This window comes from Microcaecilia unicolor, chromosome 11, assembly GCF_901765095.1.
Source record: "Microcaecilia unicolor chromosome 11, aMicUni1.1, whole genome shotgun sequence".
NCBI classification, from domain to species: Eukaryota; Metazoa; Chordata; class Amphibia; order Gymnophiona; family Siphonopidae; genus Microcaecilia; species Microcaecilia unicolor.
In genome coordinates this window covers 85,279,790-85,301,946 of record NC_044041.1, presented here as the reverse complement: position 1 = coordinate 85,301,946, position 22,157 = coordinate 85,279,790, and the positions used below count along the sequence as shown (strand labels likewise).

At 42.7% G+C, this 22,157-nt stretch overlaps 1 protein-coding gene across 4 annotated transcripts in view; it reads right to left on the bottom strand.

Annotated features, from left to right (window-relative positions):
- The window catches only part of TNFAIP8L1 (TNF alpha induced protein 8 like 1), a 31,771-nt gene extending 11,061 nt beyond the window's left edge, over positions 1-20,710 (bottom strand). For 3 of the 4 annotated variants that reach the window (XM_030219530.1, XM_030219529.1, XM_030219534.1), the window contains exon 1: positions 20,447-20,710. The gene's annotated coding sequence lies outside the window, so the exon portion shown is untranslated. Of the gene's footprint in view, positions 1-20,369; positions 20,394-20,446 lie in introns of those variants that run through there. The other variant, XM_030219531.1, reaches the window with a different exon arrangement.
- Positions 20,711-22,157: the final 1,447 nt, after the last annotated feature.

The following is a 22,157-nucleotide window of genomic DNA, read 5'->3' as shown; positions in this document are numbered from 1 at the left end:
TTCTTGGGCTAGTGCAGTCTGGGAAAATTTCAGGGGTAAGGGGAAGATGACCTGCTTGCTATTTGAACTTCTGTCAAAACAATCCTATTTTGGTAACTGTTTTTCTGAGGCAAGTAAAAGAGTATTTTTTTTTCAAAATAAAGGCATAGGCTTGCTAGATAAAGTAATGGAGTACCACATAGTTAAAAAAAAAAAAAGAAGAAATTAATTTAACCCATTAGGGTGGAGTGACTTTTACCATCTACAAGAAGCATTCTGCAGTGACCTTAGGATGCCTGTGCTTGCTTTCCATTGATCTGTTAAGTTGACAACAGAAAAGTGGTTGACCCCCATGGCATCTTGTGGTGTGCTTCTTTAGCACTAAGGGCCTTAGGAAAAATGTGTTTACTATTAGCAGCAGAATAATTAATACTGGAGAAATAGATATAATCTTTGACAGCTGATTGAAAAAAAAGTCATTTGCCAAAATACTTGTGGAGGATAATTTTAGAAAGGCTTTCTGAGGGTAAAATCTGGTTATGCAATATTCACCGCCATCTACATATAGAAAAATACACCAGTGGAGGCTGAGGTTTGCATATGTACACTGCATAATCCAGAAGACACACACGGACCAGGAACAGCACATTCTGATCAACCCCACCCCCCCTGTACACCAGTAACAAAAGTGGTTGAGACGATGGTGCAGGGGATTTAGATTTGTTAGGAACTGGGCAACATTCTGGGAAAGGGGGAGACTGTTCCGAAAGGATGGCTCCACCTTAACCGGGATGGAACCAGGCTGCTGGCGCTAACTTTTAAAAAGGGAGGTAGAGCAGCTTTTAAACTAGAATGGAGGGGGGTGGGGGGGGGGGAGCCAACAGTTGCCAGGAGTGCATGGTTCAGTGTGAGTATCCTTGAAGGATACTATTAAAACAGGATAGTTAGGGAATCCCATTGAGAGGTTTCAAACATGATATAAAGCCAGGTGACTTAATAAAAAGAGCAGGCTAAAGGAGGCACATTATCCCCTTCAACTTCAAAGCAGCTTGTACATCCAAGGAAAAAACATAATTGGAAGTGCTTGTATACAAATGCGAGGAAGCCTAAAAAAAAGATGGGACTAAATGAAGAGGTAGATATAATAGACATCTCAGAGACTTGGTGGAACAGAGGAAAATCAATGGGACACTGCTAATAGGGTACATTATATCGCAATGATAGAGAAGATCAAATTGGAGGGGGGGGGGGGTGACGCTATATGTTAAGAGGGGAATCGAGTGAAAATAAAATAAAGATTCCACATGAAACAGATTGCAGTGGGGAATCATTATGGATGGAAATTTCATGTGTGAAGGGAAGGAGTATTCTTGTAGGGCTATACTACCATCCACCAGGACAGAATGAACAGACTGATGAAGAAATTTTACAGAGATTAGGAAAGCTGGCAAATTGGGCAACAGTATAATAATGGATGATTTCAATTTCTGGTAAGTACACCTCACTACAGGAATCTGTAGAATTGGAAAACCACAAATCATCCAAGAATTTTTCTACAGTATTATTCTGTATCTCAAGGATGTCACTATACTTAATAACAAAAAGTGGAGAAAAAAGACTTCAGAATGAAGGAGACACACCTACATGTAAGGCTTGAGTGTTACGTTCAGTTCTGGTTGCCATATCTCAACAAAGATATAGCGGAATTAGAAAATGTTAAAAGAAGAGCAACCAAAATGATAAGGGGATGGAACGCCTCAAATATGAGGAAAGGCTAAAGAAGTTAGGGTTCTTTAGTTTGGAAAAGAGACGGCTGAGATGAGATATATGATTGAGGTCTACAAATCCTGAGTGATGTAGAACGAGTAGAAGTGAATTGATTTTTACCCTTTCAAAGTGCAAAGACTAGGGGACACTCAATAGTTACCTAGAAATACTTATAAAACATATAGGAGGAAATATTTTTTCACTCAGCCAATAGTTAAGCTCTAGAACTTGTTGCTGGAGGATGTGGTATCAGCAGTTAAAAAAGGTTTGGCCAAGTTCCTGGAGGAAAGTCTATAGTCTGTTATTGAGATTGACATGAGAGAAGCCGCTGCTTGCCCTGAGATTGGTAGCATGGAATGCTGCTAGCATTTGGGTTTCTGCCAGGTACTTGTGACTTGGATTGGCCACTTCTGGAAGCAGGATACTGGGCTAGATGGACCATTGATCTAATTTAGTATGGCTATTGTTATGTTCTTAGCCACCGTCCTGGGCAGATTAGATGGACCATAGTGGTCTTTATCTGCTGTCATTTACTATGTTATTTAAGTAACATTATTGGTATTACTTTCAAAATAGAGAAGAAATTGTTAAAATGTAGGCAATAGTTTTATTATCATTTTTTTTTCAAGTTCATCAGGATATACAGCATCCCCACGATATTCAGCCAGTGGCGGTCAGCGTTTTTAAAACGTTGATCACCACTGGCTAAAGTATCCCCTGATATTCAGTGCCGGACCATGTCCGGACACCGGCACTGACTATCAGGGTATAATTTTGGGCGGGCGGGGAGCCTGGCACTTATGCGGGCCTGGCTGAATATCGGGTCGGCTGGCCGCATAAAAGTTATGTGTCCCTGGCTGAATATTGGACCAGCCAGTCTGCATAACTTTTTTTAAAGCCCCTGAGCCCTCCCCTCCCATGTCAAGACACCCACCAGAAGACCCCCCCCCCTGCCCCCCCCACCTGTGCAGGCAAGCCCTCCCCCTCTGGACCTACCTGTATTCCTGGTGGTCTAGCGGGGTCTTTAGGGGCAGGAGCAGAGCCCTCTCACTCCTGCCCCCTTGCAGTGTTGGTCTAAAATGGCTGTTGTGACCTCTTGCAGCAGCTGCTGTGAGAGGTCACAGCAACCATTTTAGACTGGCGCTGAGCTCCTGCCCTCTACGACCCCGCTACACCCACCAGGAATACAGATCAGCCCAAGGGGAGGGCCTGCCTGCACAGCTGGGGAGGAGGGGGGGTGTCTTGATGTGTGCTGGAAGGAGGGTGCATAAGAGAGGACATTGGCAGGGGAGGCATTGAAGGGGCTCTTGAGCTGTTCTAAATGAGCCACTTAGCTATGTGGGTACCGGCACTGAATGTTGCTGGCACCCTCATAACCTGGGGCTCCTCCCCAGTGCTGCCCCCAGCACCGTCCATGACCTGCCCCGGTCTGAGAGGATAAGCATTGGCACTCTTCGTTAAGTGCCGCTGATATCCACAGTTAGCGGCGGGAAGCTATTTAAGTGGGCAGGAGCCTCTCCTGCCTGCTTAAATCACTCTGAATATCGGCCCACTTGTCTGGAAAAAAACAGGACCCTTACATATTTTCAAAATACTTTGCAGCTCTTTAAACATTTAGTATGACCTTTGAAATACATAAGTATAATGTTTTTTTTCTTAGTTAATTCATAATTTATGCTCAAAATGTCCTCTTCAACTTTGACACGTTCACAAAAATCTTCACTGCCACTGAACTGTTGACTCATTGAATTCTGGGTTTCATTAATTAAGAGCTTCAACTATTTTGCAAGCTCAATGCGCTGGAGCTCCATCCTGTACTCAGAAATGTCCTCAAATTTGAGGCAGAATTTTCTGCTACAGTAGGACATTTTGGGTTATTTGGAAAAATGTTGGGGGTTCCTTATTTTTCTCCCAAAACACTGTGTATAATGATATTTCTGACACCATTTGGCAGCTTGACCCTAGCAGTTTTACTGTGAGACTACTGCTAGGGGTTGGCCAGCACCATTTTGAACCTAGTGCCAGGAGGGGCAGGAGCAACTGGGGATCTCTTCTACCACCTACTAGTTGTACCAGGGGAAACCCCTGTTAGGATCTAGGAGAGAATCAGAGGGTGTGGATCTTCATCGGGATGGTGGATGCTGATGTTGGAGAGTTAGAGGTGTTTGAAAGAAGATGATTTTGATGTCGGTGGGGGGAAGTTTCTGAGAAGATGATATTGATGTTGGGGGATTGCAGAGGGTTGAAAAGAAAATATTGATGTCATGGGAGTGCATGGGGGTTTGGAAGAAGGTACAAATTGATGTTGGGAGGTGGGGTGTGTACGCTGGGATGTTCAGAGGAGAATGATATTGGAGGAGGTGTGGGGTGTTTCAGAAGAGAATGCTCTTGATGTCAGAGGTACCGGGGGTGAGGGGGGGGGGGGGGGGGGGGGGGGGGTTCAGAAGAGGATGCTGTCTTTGGCAAAGGAATGTGGGGTGGAGGCTTTTGTAAACTACCAGGGGGAATTGTGAATGTTCCAACCTGAATGTCTCAATTCCCATCTTAACATCCTATATACAACTGAGCTTCATATGACTGTTTAGGCCTCTAACCAAATGTTACTTTAAACTTGAAGTCTGTTAGACTATATCTTCAATCTCAGAAAGTCATATGACATAAAAAAAAAGAGTGCACACAGAAGGGGACAGCCTTGCTTATGGGGAACTAACTTCCAAAGAATTGAAAATAAAGAGCGTTAACAATTTTGCTGTTTATAAAATAGTTGCATGGGATTTGCAGATTGGAGGCAGGCTGTGAAGAGATCCACATCTAATGGTAAGTCCAAGAGAAATCCAGAAAATGATGGAACAAACAATACAAAAGGAAACTGTAAGTCAGGGAAGAAAAAACATTCTATCCTCTTGCCTTAAGCCAGCCCTGAATGGTCTACTCTGAAAAAGTTGAAGGTGAAAGGGGATAGATTTAGGAATAATCTAAGGAAATATTTATTTACTGAAAGGGTGGAAGATGCATGAAATGGCCTCCTGGTGGAGGTGGTGGATACGAAGAGTATCTGAATTGAAGGAAAGCATTGGACAAGCACAAATGATCTCAAAGTGAGAAGGAACAGTAGATATTAGTAGATGGTATGGATGGGCAGACTGGATAGGCCATATGGTTCTTATTTGCTGTCATTTTCTATGTTTTAAACTAGGTGGTCACTGAGGGTGGCAAAGAAGAGCTGTAGTCAAGGCAAAACAGTAGGTCCTGACAGCTCCACTAACTTGAAGAACCATCAGGGTACAATTGTACCTGCAGGAGGTCGGGCAATTTCAAATAGCCTATTTACTTGGGTAAATTAATTTTGGGAAATTACCTCATCTTGTGGAAGGGTCAGGATGGCAGGGGGGGGGCCAGTATTTATTAATAAATAATAATAATACTTCTTATATTCTGCCAAACACCCAGAAAGTTCTATGTGGATGTTGAATAATGCATTTTTACAGGACTGTTCTGGGAGGAATTATATTGTGGTGATCATGATTTCACATTTTAATTATCAAAATTTCAGGGGGAGGGCACAGAGGCATGGAAGTTAATTTGAGGAGGGGAGAGGTTGAAATTTTACCTAGGGTTCCAAAACATACTTACACCAGCCCTGCTACCACTTACTATTAAAGCACAACATTTCCGACAGAGCTATCCATCTATTCTTAACAGTCTTCTCCAACTTCTTATTATAAAGAAAGCATTTTAACCTCTTGTATGAAGCATGAGTAAATCAGTATACGTTTACATAGAAAAGGGATACTACACTTTCTGCAGGAGGCTCTGGGCTCTTAAAGCAAAGATGGATACTTCTTCCTTTGTTCCTTTCTCTGACAACACAGGCCTGTAAATATCTGTACCAAGTCACCCAAGAAATGGTTAACACCAAAAGTCCAGAGTACGGGTGGACCACGACAATCCATTAAGGAGACACTAGAAATCAGTGGTTATAACATTTTTTAATAAAACAGTCACAATAAAAGGCAAAGGTCCCATACACAAGGTCTGCATGCAAAATATCAATAATTGTATATGTGGACGTTCTACGTGGTACCTTTGCCTTTATTGTGATTGTTTTATTAAAAAATGTTATAACCACTGATTTCTAGTGTTTCCTTAGTGGATATCACGGTCACCCCCACGCTCCCTTACCTCCATGTTGGGGCCCCATGTGATGCACTCCACTGCCCTCTGTCCTGCCAACTGCTGTGCGTACTCATTGGGGGGTGGCTGGATTTTGGTTAATGCTGCTCGAGGCCCATCCCTTGCTGACATCATCACCCTGGGCCTTCTTCTGCAAGTCGCTGCTCTCTGCCTCTTTGCCTTGCAACAGGTCGTCCTGCTTCCAGCTCGGCTTCAGCTCCCAGCCCTGGTTCCAGCACAGCTCCTGCTTCCAGTCCAGGCTCCACTTCTAGTACAGCTTCTGTTTCCAGCTTGGCCTCAGCTTCCAGCATGGCTTCTGCTTTTAGTTCTGGTTTCAGTACCAGCACAGCTTCTGCTTCCAGTCCTGGTTCCAGCTCCAGCACAACTTCTGCTTTCAGCTTCCTGCTTCCTTCAATGACTCTAGTGGAGCTATCTCTTCTGCAGGGACTTGCTCACAGCTTGCTACAGTCCTGTCCCCTGTGCAGGCAGGCAGTACTGTTCTTCTGCAGTCCAAGGGCTCACTCATCCTGAAACATAACAGTGGATTGCCATGGTCCACCCTACTCTGGACTTTTGGTCGTAGGGGTTTTTTTTTCTCCTTTTGTGTCTGGACCCAAGAAAAGGTTCCATTGGTGCCAAAAGTACAGCCTTCCGATGGAATCACAGTCTTGAAGAAACAAAGGTAACCAGCAGTGTTTCCTGATTAGGATCTTGATCCTTTGATTTCTCTAAAATAGGGGTTCTTACCCAGGGTGCTCACACCCCTAAGTGGTGCAGGAAGAGGTCAAGCAGGGTGTAGAGAAGGGTCTTGAAATCTGAGGGCAATTCATCAAGACTTTCTAGCTAGAGTGAAGGTATTAGGACAGTTATTGGTAGTATAATTGTGTCCTACTGTAATTTTAGTAATATGTTAGCAGTTACCACTGTTAACAACTAAAATAGTGACATATGTAGCTGTCAGTAGTCACTAGTGGCCATGTGGTTTAGGAAGGTGATGTCAAGGCTGGCTTAACCATTGGACCGGGAGAGGCTCTGGCCCAGGGAGCTGGCAATTAAGGGTGCCAAAATACCCAGCCTCTGACTGCAGGTTAAACCTTTTCTTCTCTTTCCTGCAGGTCCAGCAGTTCTCCCTTACGTCTCTCCCTCCCCTGTGGTCTTGTTAAGTCTACAAGGACCTCAGAAGGCTTCCCATTGATAGAAAGGAAACAATTCCCAGGGCACTAGTAAAAGCATCTTTCTCAAGCCACCATGTTGGCCTCACTTCTTAAATTGGGCATTTTCACAACATTAACTGTATCTTTCTTTGTCCAGAATGCTGCTCACAGACATCACTTAACTATTTCACATTTCATCTTGCACATCTCATATTACAAAGCTCTATGCAGTGTACAATAACAGCACAGTTACAGCACATTAACAATTTTAAATTCTTGCCTGCCTTTCATACTCTTGTGGGAAGAGTGGGTGGCTTGAGTTTCAGGGGGAGCAGAGAATGGAGAATATACAGGGAAGGTTCAATGGAAAGAATGGGCAGTAGAGGTTGTATAATGATGACAGAGTCCCAGCTTGGAGAAAGGAGCAGCTTGTGATGCTTACACTGGGGTAGGAGGCTTGGGGACAGATGGATGAGGAGACACTAGGAATTGCTTACAGGAGAGGAAAGAGCAGTATCTCCTGTCCTTGCTAATTCCCTTCTCCTTAGACGTCCCCTTCTCTCCACTTCTTCTTTAACCTGCTGAAGCCTCTGTATATGCTTGGCATCCACCTGTACTTCAGAGGGCTGTTAGGAGAAGGGCGTTGATGAAAGGGTATATATATTTCATATAAAGACTTTTTGAATTAAGAGTCTGTACATATATATGTAGGGACAGAGATCATGAAATAGACCCCCCCAAGATGCTATATACTGTGCCCCGATTTGGGTGCGCTTTCAAGGTATGAACTGTTAGCCATTAATAATCAGATGCTAACAACCAATTACTGATGTTAATTGGCACTTATTAGGCTTTGTGTGCTAACACTGAGTGCCTAAATCCCATAGGATGCAACCAAAAGTGGACAAGTCATAGGAGGGGTCAGAGGCGCTTTAAAAGGTTGCATGCAGTATTATAGAATAATGGGTCAGTGCACCCAGCTTATGTGCCAGGATGTACACCAGCTTTCAGCATGCATAAGTCTGGCACCCACAGAACTGGCACTAACCACAGGATTCTATATATCACGCTGAGATTTCTGTGTGGAAATAGATGCATATTGCATAACAATGAGCATAACTTAATTAGTTACCAAGCTAATCAGCTCTGATAATTGGAAGTTAAGCAATTATCAGCACTAATTGGCATTAGAATTTGCACGCATCACGTGCTAAGCATATTCTGTGGTGTGCGTAAATTCTAAGCCACATAGTTGAAAAGTGGGCGTAGTTATGGGCGGATTGTGGGTGTTTCTAAAATCTATGTGCGTTGTTATAGAATACACCCACTCTGTACCTAAATTTAGGTATTTGGATTTACAAAAGGTTTTAGTTGGCGTAATTGACAGAGACTAAATTTAGTTGCGTGGACTAGTGTTCGATGTATTCTATAAAGTACCATTACCCCTAAATTAAAGCATACTTTATAGAATATACTTCGATTTCCATGCAGAAATCTTGGCGAGATATATAGAATCTAGCCCTAAAAGTGTGCCCTTTATAGAATAGCTCTTAGGGCCTGAATAGCTCTTAGGGCCTGAAAACTCTGTGCGGAATAAATTTCCACCTAAGCGTATTCTGCAAGCGGCGCCTATATTTAGGCACGGTATATAGAATATGCTTTGTTGATATCACAGAACTTAAAACTATACGCATCCATTTACAGCAATGAAAACATGGCGTAAATGCCGGCACACAGATTTAGGCACACAGGAGCATATTGTATAACAGTGCATGTAAATTTTGTAACGCCCACGAAACGCCCCTTTTGGGCTGCACATATTAGAATTTTAGGCGCTGTACGTTACAGAATATGCTTAGTTGTGTGTGTAAATTCTAATTATTGCCTATTAGTGCTCATTAAGATGCTGATTAGCTTGTTAAGCCAATTAAGTTACATGCGTTGCTATAGAATACGCTTGGATTTTGGCGCGGAACACTAGGCACGATATATAGAATCTGGGGGTGAGAACCAGTCTTTTCTGGCACCCCATTTTCAGCATTATTTATAGAATCCCCCCCCCCCCATACATACACTGCCCTGTCTAGATTTTTTTTTTTGTTACATTTGTACCCCGCGCTTTCCCACTCATGGCAGGCTCAATGCGGCTTACATATTGTATACAGGTACTTATTTGTACCTGGGGCAATGGAGGGTTAAGTGACTTGCCCAGAGTCACTGCCTGTGCCTGAAGTGAGAATTGATCTCAGTTCCTCAGGACCAAAGTCCACCACCCTAACCACTAGGCCACTCCTCCACTCCAAGATTTTACAAGCTTTGGTTTGCTTATTTGTTTACTCTCTGCTGCCATTGGGCCAGAGGGGACAGGGGATAGGAAGAGGGAGCAGAATGTTTACCCACAGCTGTGAAGTATGAAATGAACCAGAGGTACTACTGTGGATTCTTGTAAATGAGATTGGAGAAAAGAGCCCCAGTGTATGCGTATGATGGAGGAGGAAAGAGCTAGAGGTGTGTGTCTATTTCAAGATCCCCCATGCTTGACAACAAGAGACACATGGCAAGTGTTCATCTTCCTTTGGGTACTTCATTGGTCAGCACTTCTAGATTGGATCCATGGAACTGGACTTGCAAGCTTTTTTTTTAAGAGTATGAAATATATTAAAAATTAAGATTCTTCATCTCCCACAGTATTCTGACAACTCTGATTGCATCCTCAGTGTTACACATTGACCAAAAGGAAGGATTTTTTGTTGTTGTTGTTGGTTTCTTTTTGGCTGATGTCTAAAAACAGTTGGGCTAATTTATCAAGCATGACTAAAGTGAATTCTTAGATTTTCCCCAATTAGCTTTCATTAGGCTTGTAATAGAAAAAAATGACATTTTCCCCTCACAGCGAATCATCAGCCAACAGTTGGCTCAGTTGTTATGAGCTATGTGTTATTTGACAACATTATAAATAGATCTTTAGTCAATATGCCATTACATAAGCAAGACACAGATTCCTCTTTATGTTAGTAATATTTTTAAAATAGTTAAACATCTTTCAGAAGGATCAAACTCCTCTGTGGACAATACAAAATGCCAAAATACCTCTCAAAGTGCTGCTGACTCCAGTATCTTAGCTAAATTTCACCTTCTTCTCCTACCCAAATCTCTTTAGCATACTGGGACACAAAAGCAATCTCTGCCATGCCTACCCCAGATATGACTGCACTTTTATTTGTAAAATGTTCAAGTAACCTCCATCTAAATATGATAAGCTACTGACCTACAAATTATGAATTCAATGCAGTTTGAAAATATACTATTTGCCATGCTGTTGGTATGTCCAGTCTGATTTTTGCACACTCTCATTTGCTGATATGTAGGTGATTGAAAAGAATCACCCACTCCCTCACCTTCCCTGGTGGGGAAGGGATGGGTAGGCAATGAGGGAATTTTCACACAACCAAAACTAGGTCAGGCTTGATGGAGCCACAGTTTAAGGACGATCCTGGAGTGAAAAAAAAAAGATAATTCAGTGAGCTACTGCAGAGCGAGGCCAACTTCCTTCCTTCCCTCCATCTCCTCCCTGTCGCCGTCTAGTCGCCTATCATCCTGTTAATACATGCACTTAGCTTACTTAGACTGATTGATCCTTGAATTTGTGGAGTTTCTATTAAACTACTAGCCGTTAAGCCCGTTAAAACGGGCGAGATTTCCAGCTACCCTCCTCGCCGCCACTCCCTCCCCCCTCCGTGCCAGGCCCCTGCACTGACCTGACAGCGCCTCTCACCTCCATGTGAAAGTGCTGCAGGCAGCAGCAGATCGCTCTGCTGCTGCCTGCAGCGCTTCCACATGGAGGTAAGAGGCGCTGTCAGGTCAGTGCAGGGGCCCGGCACGGAGGGGGGAGGGAGTGGCGGCGGGAATGGGGGGGGAGGGTGGAGGTTGGTGCGCGCGATGTTCGTTTGCAGGCTCCAGGCTCCAGCGGCAGCGTCCGACAGTCCGACTCCGTTTCCCTCTTTGTTCCGCCCTCTGATGTCATCACGTCTTGACGCGAGGGCGGGACAGAGAGGGAAGTTTCTACTGCGCATTTGCAGGTGAGTCGGTAACTTGGCATTTATATGTTTGATAGTACGTGCTCAATGATCAGTAAATAGCTCAAAAGTCTATCATGCAATTTTGAGCCAAATGATCACACTGGGTAATGATTGGATTTGTTGCTTTCTCGACTCTGAAGTGCTTACATAAAGAGGTACAAAGCTCACTGCAGGGTGTTCAAGTCTATTCCTCCAGATCCAGGCACAGCATCTATTTAAAAACAGTGTGGTGCTCAGTTTTACCAGAGCAAGAACAAACTAGATTTGTTTATAAAGCTCCTACTAATTATGATCATTGGTTTAGAACTTTATTTCACTAACCTGCAGTTTCCGATTCTCCTCTGAACAGGACAAGGAATGACAGTGCCACCTTTAGCAGCAGTGTAGATCTGTGGTGATTGTTATTATAATCAATTTTGTAGTGATAAATGTTGAGAGAAAATATTTGTATGAAAACATTAAGGGGTCCTTTTACAAACTAAACAAAGAGAAAACACACTGTCTCATCCTCTCATCCCTACACAGCACGGACAACCCCACTATTATCACCACCCCAGATTACACCCTCCCTATCTCAGACAGCCTGAAAATCTTCGGAGTTACAATGAACTGCAACTTAACACTAGAGAGCCAAGTGACATCCACAACAAAGAAAATGTTCCATTCAATGTGGAAACTCAAACGCGTGAAACAATCCTTCCCGAGGGGAATATTTCGCAACCTGATACAATCAATGGTACTAAGCCATGTAGACTACTGCAATGGAATTTATGTGGGATGCAAAAAACAAACCTTAAAGAAACTTCAGACCACTCAAAACACGGCAGCTAGGCTTATCTTTGGAAAAATGCGATTTGAAAGTGCAAAACCCCTTCGTGAAAAACTACACTGACTCCCAATCAAAGAATGCATTGCTTTCAAAATCTGCACTCTGGTTCACAAAATTATCTACGGTGAAGCTCTGGGATACATGATAGACTTGATCGACCTACCAACTAGAAACACATCCGAATCAACACGAATGTACCTAAATCTGCACTACCCAAGCTGCAAAGGACTCAAATACAAATCAACTCATGCGTCCAGTTTTTCCTACATAAGCACACAACTGTGGAACGCATTACCAAAAGCCTTGAAAACTACGAATGACCACCTAAACTTCCGGAAAACACTAAAAAACTAACCTCGATCCAACATAAATGCCTGATCTTTGCAACATAACAAAACTAAAGAACGTAATGGACATAACACAACTCTTCCATTGTACCATTCCCTAGTGTGGCTGTGCCACATGAACTTTATCTTACCACAATATCACTTTGTATTTGTTTACACCGGAGTCTGCAAACGCCTCTCCGGTACTATGTAAGCCACATTGAGCCTACAAATAGGTGGGAAAATGTGGGATATAAATGTAACAAATAAATAAATAAAATAAATAATGGGCTACTGCGCTGGCAGCACGTGGGAAAACAGCACTACCAATGGGCCACGCCCAGGTGTCATGCGGTATTTCTGTTTCTAGCGCAGCCCAATTAACGCAGTAGCGCATGAGCCCTTTCCACCTAATTATCGCAACCTGCATAAGACGAAGCTGTAAGAGATGATGATAGAAGAGAGGGAATGAACCTGATAAAGATCAGGGAAAACTGGTCCTGGAGTCTGTCAAGGTAAGTCAACCATAACCACTAGTTTTTGCATGATGAACTTGCTAGAAAAGTATAGAGAGAAGTTAATGTAGCAGAGTTACGGTCCTGCTTTCCTACTGAAGTGCAATTAGAACAAATTTAAGCTCTTTTATTTCCAGAACTGACTGCTTAATCATCTTTGTTTTGTTTTAATCTTCCTCCTGGTGATGCGATTGGCAGCATTTGCCATTTGTTACTGCAGTGTTTATTCTAGGATCATGAGCAATGTTGAATTGTATTTTTGTTTGGCCAGGGGAATCTGCACATGGAGTTCTATAAAGTAAACGCTAACAGTTAAGTGCAGATTACATATGTATGTTGTTAGACTAGGAACAAGACAAAAGATAAGAGCCAAATGGCCCATCCAGTCTGCCCATCCACAGCAACCACTATCTCCTCCTTTCCCTAAGAGATCCCATGTGCTTGTCCCACACTTTCTTAAATTCAGACACAGTCCTCGTTTCTACCACCTCCACTGGGAGGCGATTCCGTGCATCCACCACCCTTTCCATGAAAAGGTATTTCCTTAGATTACTCCTGAGCCTATAACCTTTTAAACTTCATCCTATGCCCTCTCTTTCCATTTGAAAGAGCATCACCTCCTGTACATTAATGCCACCGAGGTATTTAAATGTCTCTATCATATCCCCTGTCTCCCCGTCTTTCTTCCAGTGTATACATATTGAGAGCCATAAGTCTGTCCCCATACACTTGACCAATTTTGTAGCTGCCCTTTGGATCAACTCCATCCTGTTTATATCTTTTTGTAGGTGGTGATCTCCAGAATTGCACTCAGTACTCTAAACAGGGCCTCACCAGAGACTTATATAAGGGCACTATCACCTCTTTTTTCCTGCTGGCCACCCCTGTCCCAATGTACCCCAGCATCCTTCTGGCTTTGAGCGTCACCTTTCTAACTGTTTGGCCACCTTAAGATCATCAGACACAATCACCCCCAAGTCCCACTCTTCTTTCGTACACAGCAGTTCGCCCCCTATATTGTACCGGTGCCTTGGATTTTTCTAACCCAAGTGCATAACCCTGCATTTTTTAGCATTAAATCTTAGTTGCCAATTACTGGACCATTCCACACCCTCCAGCGTATCTACTCTATTACAGAGTTTGGTATCATCTGCAAAGAGACAAAGCTTACCAGACAGTACTTCTGCAATATTGTTAAAAATAGCTGGCCCGAGGCCAGATTCCTGCGGTACACCGCTGATAACATCCTTTTTCTTGGAGAAAGCTCCATTTACTACTACCCTCTGTCTCCTTCCATTTAACCAATTTTTAACCCAGTCAGTCATTTTAGTGTCCATACCGACTGCACCTCAGTTTATCAGTCACTTGTGCAGAACTGTGTCAAAGGCTTTGCTAAATACAAGTAGACCACATCTAGGGTCCCTCCCACGTCCAACTGTTTGGTTACCCAGTCAAAGAATCAATGGCATATATGTGTGCATATGTGCCAAAATTTCTCCTGGGCTGGATTCAGTATAAGGCGCCAAAAAAAATAGCACTGAAACGGTATTTTATAAATGGCTCTCTTGGGTGGGCGCTGTTTATAGAATAATGTGTAACGCCGGAATTGGGCACAAGCATTTACACCAACTGAAACCAGGTGTACATCCCCGCAGGATCCCCCCAATTCTATAACACTGCATGCATTTTAAGGAATACCCCGACCTGCCCTTGTCCTTCCCATCATTATGCCCCCTTTTCAGATCCGTGCAGAAGCACTATGTGCCCATTATGGAATAGTGCCTAAGTGTAGTTCTGCATTGATCTGCTGTTTTTGGACTGTTTTGGCGCCTTGCTTCTATTTTAAACATTTTTTCCAAGCCAAACAATTGGTGCAGAAATAGTGCATAATGCGAGGCACCATATATCGAATTCCCATGATTCTATAAATATGCACGTATCTTACATAGCATACTTTTCGCAGGATGCTATGTACTAGGACTAGGGGGCATGCAATGAAGCTACAAAGTAGTAAATTTAAAACAAATCGGTGAAAATATTTCTTCACTCAATGTGTAGTTAAACTCTAGAATTCTTTTTCAGAGAATGTGGTAAAAGCAGTTGGCTTAGCGGGGTTTAAAAAAAGGTTTGGATAACTTCCTAAAAGAAAAGTCCATAAGTCATTATTAAATAGGACTTGGGGAAAATTCACTGCTGATTTCTAGGATAAGCAGCATAAAATATATTGTACTGTTTGGGGATCTTGCCAGGTACTTGTGACCTGGATTGGCCACTGTTGGAAACAGGATGCTGGGCTTGAATGGACCTTCGTCTGTCCCCGTATGTGCAACGCTTATGTTCTTATGTAGGCATACATACAGGTGGCGTCAAGGTGGACTCACACTTCTTCTTACACATGTATTTCTGGAACATAGGTGCACACTTATGCCAGCTCTACAGATCACCAAACGTTAGGCACTCAATTTTGGGAGAAGATCATAGATCCATGTGCAAATTAATTGGCTAAATTGGCACCAATAATCAGTAACTGGTGTTAACAAGCACTTAATTGTTTTGCAGCAAACAATGTGCTGACATGGTTAATTTTGAAAGATTTGTATGATAACTGTGCCCTTTGCAGAATAGTAGTTTAGCACAGATCATCCCAGTACCTAAGTTTGGGTGTCATTTATTGAATCTTGTAAGCAATGGATAGAAGTAGCGCAAACCCCCTGAAAAATAAAAGAGGAGGGGGAACCACACTACCCACCCTTACATGCTAAAACATACCCTACTGGGGAATACCTTACTTATCAATTATCATAGCAAAATTACTTAGTATCTTATGAAATAAAAAGTATGTAATACAAAGCTAAGATAAGCAATTACTTGTTTAGTATGGTAGAAACAAAAAGCAAAGACAAATGAGAAAAACAACTGCTAAGCCAACAGGTTAGATGGGGAAGACTGCTACTACCTGATTCATCAGCTAGAGAAAATCTGCCCCCCCCCCCTTCTGCTTATTTTCAGTTATATTTATAGGTCATATAATGGTCACAAAAATGTCGAACCTCATTTTCACGTCCATCCATTGTCCAGTTCTGGTCTTGCTTATAGGTCATATTTTTGCGGTTAAGCTAGTATTCTATAAAGCAAAGTAGATGCTTATGTTCCTTTTAGAACAGGCTGCTACCAGGTGCCCAGTAATAGAGTTACCCTCACGGGGGTGAATTCTACATATGGTGCCAAAACAAGCGTTATTCTATAAGCCAAGCTTAAAGTTAGGCACGGTTTATAGAATAGCACTGATGCCTGGTAATCGCATCTAACTTTAGGTGCAGTCATTTGCATCAACTGAAACGTGGTACAAATGTACACACTTAAATTAGGCGCATATCCCCCCTTATTCTATAAAAAAACAGTCGTAAATACTAAGAACGCTCCATTCCACCCGTGCCCCTCCCATTTCTGTGCCCCCCCATTTTTTGTTTACTCGCACCTAGATTTACACATGTAATTCCAATTAAATCTTGTTAAAAAGCTAATTATTGGCACTAATTAGCTCATTTAATTAAATTGCACATGCATCTTGGCGACTTTATAGAATTATGGGGATAGTATTTGTCAAGATTGAAAAAGACTATGACAGGGTGGCCAGAGAACTCATGATTGTGCTAAATATAGAGAGCAGGGAAAATGATACAGAAAGACAAGTACACCACATAGAAGATCAGCAGCATAAAAATTCAGTGATAAAAATGATGAGCTTGAAAGCTTGAGAACCTGAGAGAAGAAACTGCAAGCAGGCTGAGTTAGATAACTAGATGCAATAGCGAATACAAGCAGACCCCTTGCGGGAGAGATCATAGCTGGAACCATAACCGGATGGCTAATGCGGAAAGAGTTGAGTAGTGTTGCCTGTGATACAGGAATCTCAGTCTGCTAAAAAGAAATGGTTCACGAAGTGGTAGCAAGACCACATAGGTGCAGATTGTGGTGGGCTAATGTGTACATTGATATGGGGCACGGAAAACAAGTTGTTGATAGAGCTAGTATCTGTTTGTTTTTAGTGATTACGTATGTGAATTTGTTATATCCTAGAACTGTGGATGGAGCAGGCAAATATTTTAAATAAATTCTAGTGGAGACAGCAGAGTGCTGGAGTGTGAGAAAACAAAAGAAGAAACAGCTGCGTTGTGACACAAAGTTAGGAAAAGGCTGAAGAAGAAGACGACTGGTGTGGTTTAGGGATGGGGAGCAAAAGATGAATGTTATGTCAGTAGGAAGGTAATGGAAATGCAGGTAGAGGGGAACAGGCCCAGAGGAAGCCCAAAAAGAAGACAGGTTGTGAAGATCGACAGCTCAAGCAGCACAACTGCACCTGACCAAGAGGGTGCATAGGATTGTGAACCCACACAAAAAGCTAGCGTCAGATACAAGCAATGCAATAAAGCGATCAAGCATGGGTTTCCCTCACACAATGAATGCAGGAGATGCCATTAAATATGCCACAGCAATGCACAAAATAAAGTGGACTCGTGAATTTTTTTTATCAGGTACAGGTTATTGTAGTCCGACCTGAACTCCCTGCTTCATTTGCTTTTTTGCATTGGCACTCCATTGGGGTCCCTATCGGACACAACCCACCCTCTCTCATTCCCTACTTCAAACAAAACAAAACAAATTCCCTGGTATCTAGGGCACCCCCCTCCACTACCTTAAAAAATAAATTCCTGAAGTCTAGGGTACTGAGGGGTGGAAAAAGCATTTTTTGTGCTCAATGTTGACACATTAGGCCTAAGCCAGCTACTGCACATGGCAAGAACTCGGGGATATTCCATCCAGAAAAACATCTACCGCCAGAAACATTTTGGACCATGAAAAGCACCAAATAAAAAAAGAAGGGACTTCAGAACTAATTTCTTGGATCATAAGATAATTGACAGCAATGGTCTTTGAGTAGTGCAACATACCTTTTTTGGGAATGTAAGGTTGGGTACTGCTGCTAAGATTTTCCCCTAAACTTTCAGCATATTTGTTATGGAGCAGTGAAATGCACACTGATCAAATGTAGGATAAGACAACACCCCCCACCCCCAATGCCATTTCCTTTCTCAAATGAGCAGCAGGTAGGGAAACATAACACATCTCTGTCAGTGTGAGAAAATGGAAGTGCAAAATCCCCTTGAGCGGCAGGACTGCGGAATAATAGCTGTCAGAGGGACGTGATATCACAGATCTCAGCCAAGGGAATGTTGCTGTTCAGAACCCAAGCTCCTGATTTCAAAACAGTATCTGCCTTAATGTAAAGGTCTTTGCTCTCTATTAATTGATAGCATATGCGGGATGCCTGGGTTTTGAGGATGGAGTGAACAAAAATGAAGAGAGGAACATTTAGAGCAGTATTTCCCCAAGTCTGGTCCTGGAGTACCCCTTGACTGTCGGGTTTTCAGGATATCCACAGTGAATATGCATGAAAGAGACTTGCATATAATGGAGGCGGTGTATGCAAATCAAGTTCATGCATTATTCATTGCGGCTATCCTGAAAACTTGACTGGCAAGGGTACTCCAGAACTGGACTGGGAAACACTGCTTTAGAAGGTTCACAATGGAGTCCAGGTAGAGGCATATGTTAAGACAATGGTTTTCAACCCAGTCCTCGGGGACCACCTGGCCAGTCGGGTTTTTGGGATATCCACAATGAATATGCATGAGAGAGATTTGCATACCAAGAAGGCAGTGCAAGCAAATCTCTCTCATGCATATTCATTGTGGATATCCTGAAAACCTGACTGGCCAGGTGATCCCTGAGGATTGGGCTGAAACCCACTGCAGACAAAAGCAGCCTTAGCAGTGTAACTGATGAAAGTCATTGATCACAAATCACAATTATAATACCAGGTCAGGAACCAGCATCTTTCTGAACCACAGAGCATCCACAGGGTGCTGCACGCAACAATTTCTCTTTTCGTGGGGGCAAGGGAGAAATGGGGGAAAGATGAATCTGATCAGAATTGGTGGATGGAAAGATAAGGGACCAATATTTTATACATCTACTGCTTGATGCAGTAATGAAGCCTTGTTAAAAGCCCCACTCCGCTTCACCCCCTTCCCTCCACATCAGTATAAGCCAGCTGTGCAAACTCTTTCTACAGGAAGAAATGCTAACTTGAAAAGGTGCTTGGAAGGAGAAAATTGTTACAGCAAGAATTACCATCACAGGCAGGGGCCCAGCCAGGACCAGCCCAACTGTTAGGCAATACCAAGTCTTCACCTAGGGCAGCAGCTTCTGAGGGACAGCAATGGGCAGCAAAACAATGGCCCCTGATAGCTACATGAGCTGAAAGAACCATCGATCTATACTTTTACATGCAGGAAGGGTGGACAATTTGCAAACAGACCATCATTTGGGGGGGGGGGGGAGTGATCAATGTGGGCTGTGTTAACCCTAACATTGGACTTGTGCTAAGATAGTATGAGTTAGTGGTAAAATAACCTGTCTTCACGGTATCTCATGTTGATCACTACCCCCCCCCCCCCCTTAGCTAGGCAAATAACCTTGTGAAACTGCCTTCATTATTTTGTAAGTATTTCCAACAGGCTCTCAATTATTAAATACTATAGCAACAACTATTATAATCAAGTAAAAAAATTCTATAAAGTCTGCTGCTGTTTAACAATCTAATTACAATAGAAGAATTATTTTTCAAAGAAAACAGATCTTCAGAGGTGAGCCTCCACTTTGAAAATAATCCTCCTATTGTAATTAGATTGTTAAACAGCAGCAGACTTTAAAGAATTTTTGACCTCATTATTCTGTATGCATGTGCTACATAAAACAAATTTTTAATATTTAAAAGCATCATTAAGGGCCTGAAAGTTAATTTCGGCTGGAGGATAGCATAAGGTTTGTTTGCTTAGGGCGTCCAGTACCCTTTCACTAGCTCTGGATCTAGTGAGACTATCTGATATTAAGCAGAATGTCCTGATAAGAGATAGTAATCCCACAGAAACAATCTGGGATTTCATTTCTTTATTTTGTATTACAGAGGAAGGAGCGTGTGACGTTTGAAAAGATGCGCTTTATAAGTGAATTATTCTTATAAACGAAATGTGCATGCATCAGTTCTGTAGTTTTTCTAACACTAGCAAGGAAGGCCCGTACTTTGTACATCCCACCCCCTAAGAAAGTAAATACAGACGCAAATCACTTTGGGGGATCTGGAAAACTCTCATGTGTTTGAGAAAAGGTTGATCTGATTTGCTGCAAGAAGTTGTGATTATATTTCAATCCAGATGTTAACAGTCAGAAAAGTTTGCAGAACTAAAGAGCTACTCCACCCCTCTACTTACATATCCCTGCCTCAGCGGCTCAATCTTCGCTATCGTTTATCTTTCGCAGTTTAACTAATCCTTTGTCTAGTTGGTTGCTTTAAACACTGCAGTGGGTTTGCTAAGCACATTATTTTTTTTTACATCAAACTCTCAATTTCAGATTTGTGCCACAGTGCAGAAACAGTCCGACCTTTTTTAACATTTGGAAAAATAACCCAACCCTATCCTTACCTTTTGCAATTTCTGGTTATTAAAATACACGGAACTGCAAAGCTCGCTCGCTCGCTCGCTCTCTCTCTTTTCCTTACCTGCTGTGCTTCATCCAGGGCAGATAAACTGAACTAGAATACGTAGGTGTCTTTTTGCCAGCTTTGTAAACTATCACAAAAAGATGTCTCGATTAATTGGGAGGGGGGTCTGTAGGTGTAAAATATCCACCACTTCTTCGTTTCAGGATGGTAAGACACCCACACTCGCGTTTTGTAGGTTTCTCCCCGCCTTATTAGTGATTCCCATGTAAAATTCATGCATTTCCAGAGATCACTTAGCCCTCTCTGAAACTTGATCCCAAGGAAAAGAAGAAGTAAAAAAAAGTTTTTTGAAATTCAAGAAGAAACGTAGGCGCTGGGTCAGGAGGGTTGGGCTGACAGCTGTTCTGGCCACTGGCTTGAAAGGCTTTCTATAAAGTAACCAATAGGCAGAGGCCAGTAGGGAGGCGGGCCTATTCCATGGGTGTTTCATGTGAGACGGGAAAGAAAGGAAGAGCGCTCTGGATAGCCCCCCCCCCCCCTCCATTTACAGTGAGATATATTAGGTCAGGAAAAGAAGAAAAATAAACAGGAGCCCCCCCCCCCCCCCCCGCCCCGCTGAGTTTGCTTTGGTCAGGAGGACAGAGTAGCTGTGTGTCTCAGGCACATGGTTGCCTTCTTTTGGTTGTGTGTCGGGTTACAGATGTGCATGAATATTTTATGGATAATAGCGTGGAAGCTATGTTAGTCCATATTAAATATTAATACATAAATAAAGGTAAAAACAAAAACATGAAAAATAGGATAATACCTTTGTACTGGACTAACAATACATTTGCTCTATCTATATAATATTTCATAGCATTGTAAAAAGCTCCCTACAGCTACATCTGTCTGATCTCCTATTGTCAAACACACTTGTGTTTACATATACAGTGGTGGAAATAAGTATTTGATCCCTTGCTGATTTTGTAAGTTTGCCCACTGACAAAGACATGAGCAGCCCATAATTGAAGGGTAGGTTATTGGTAACAGTGAGAGATAGCATATCACAAATTAAATCCGGAAAATCACATTGTGGAAAGTATATGAATTTATTTGCATTCTGCAGAGGGAAATAAGTATTTAATCCCTCTGGCAAACAAGACCTAATACTTGGTGGCAAAACCCTTGTTGGCAAGCACAGCGGTCAGACGTCTTCTGTAGTTGATGATGAGGTTTGCACACATGTCAGGAGGAATTTTGGTCCACTCCTCTTTGCAGATCATCTCTAAATCATTAAGAGTTCTGGGCTGTCACTTGGCAACTCGCAGCTTCAGCTCCCTCCATAAGTTTTCAATGGGATTAAGGTTTGGTGACTGGCTAGGCCACTCCATGACCCTAATGTGCTTCTTCCTGAGCCACTCCTTTGTTGCCTTGGCTGTATGTTTTGGGTCATTGTCATGCTGGAAGACCCAGCCACGACCCATTTTTAAGGCCCTGGCGGAGGGAAGGAGGTTGTCACTCAGAATTGTACGGTACATGGCCCCATCCATTCTCCCATTGATGCGGTGAAGTAGTCCTGTGCCCTTAGCAGAGAAACACCCCCAAAACATAACATTTCCACCTCCATGCTTGACAGTGGGGACGGTGTTCTTTGGGTCATAGGCAGCATTTCTCTTCCTCCAAACACGGCGAGTTGAGTTCATGCCAAAGAGCTCAATTTTTGTCTCATCTGACCACAGCACCTTCTCCCAATCACTCTCGGCATCATCCAGGTGTTCACTGGCAA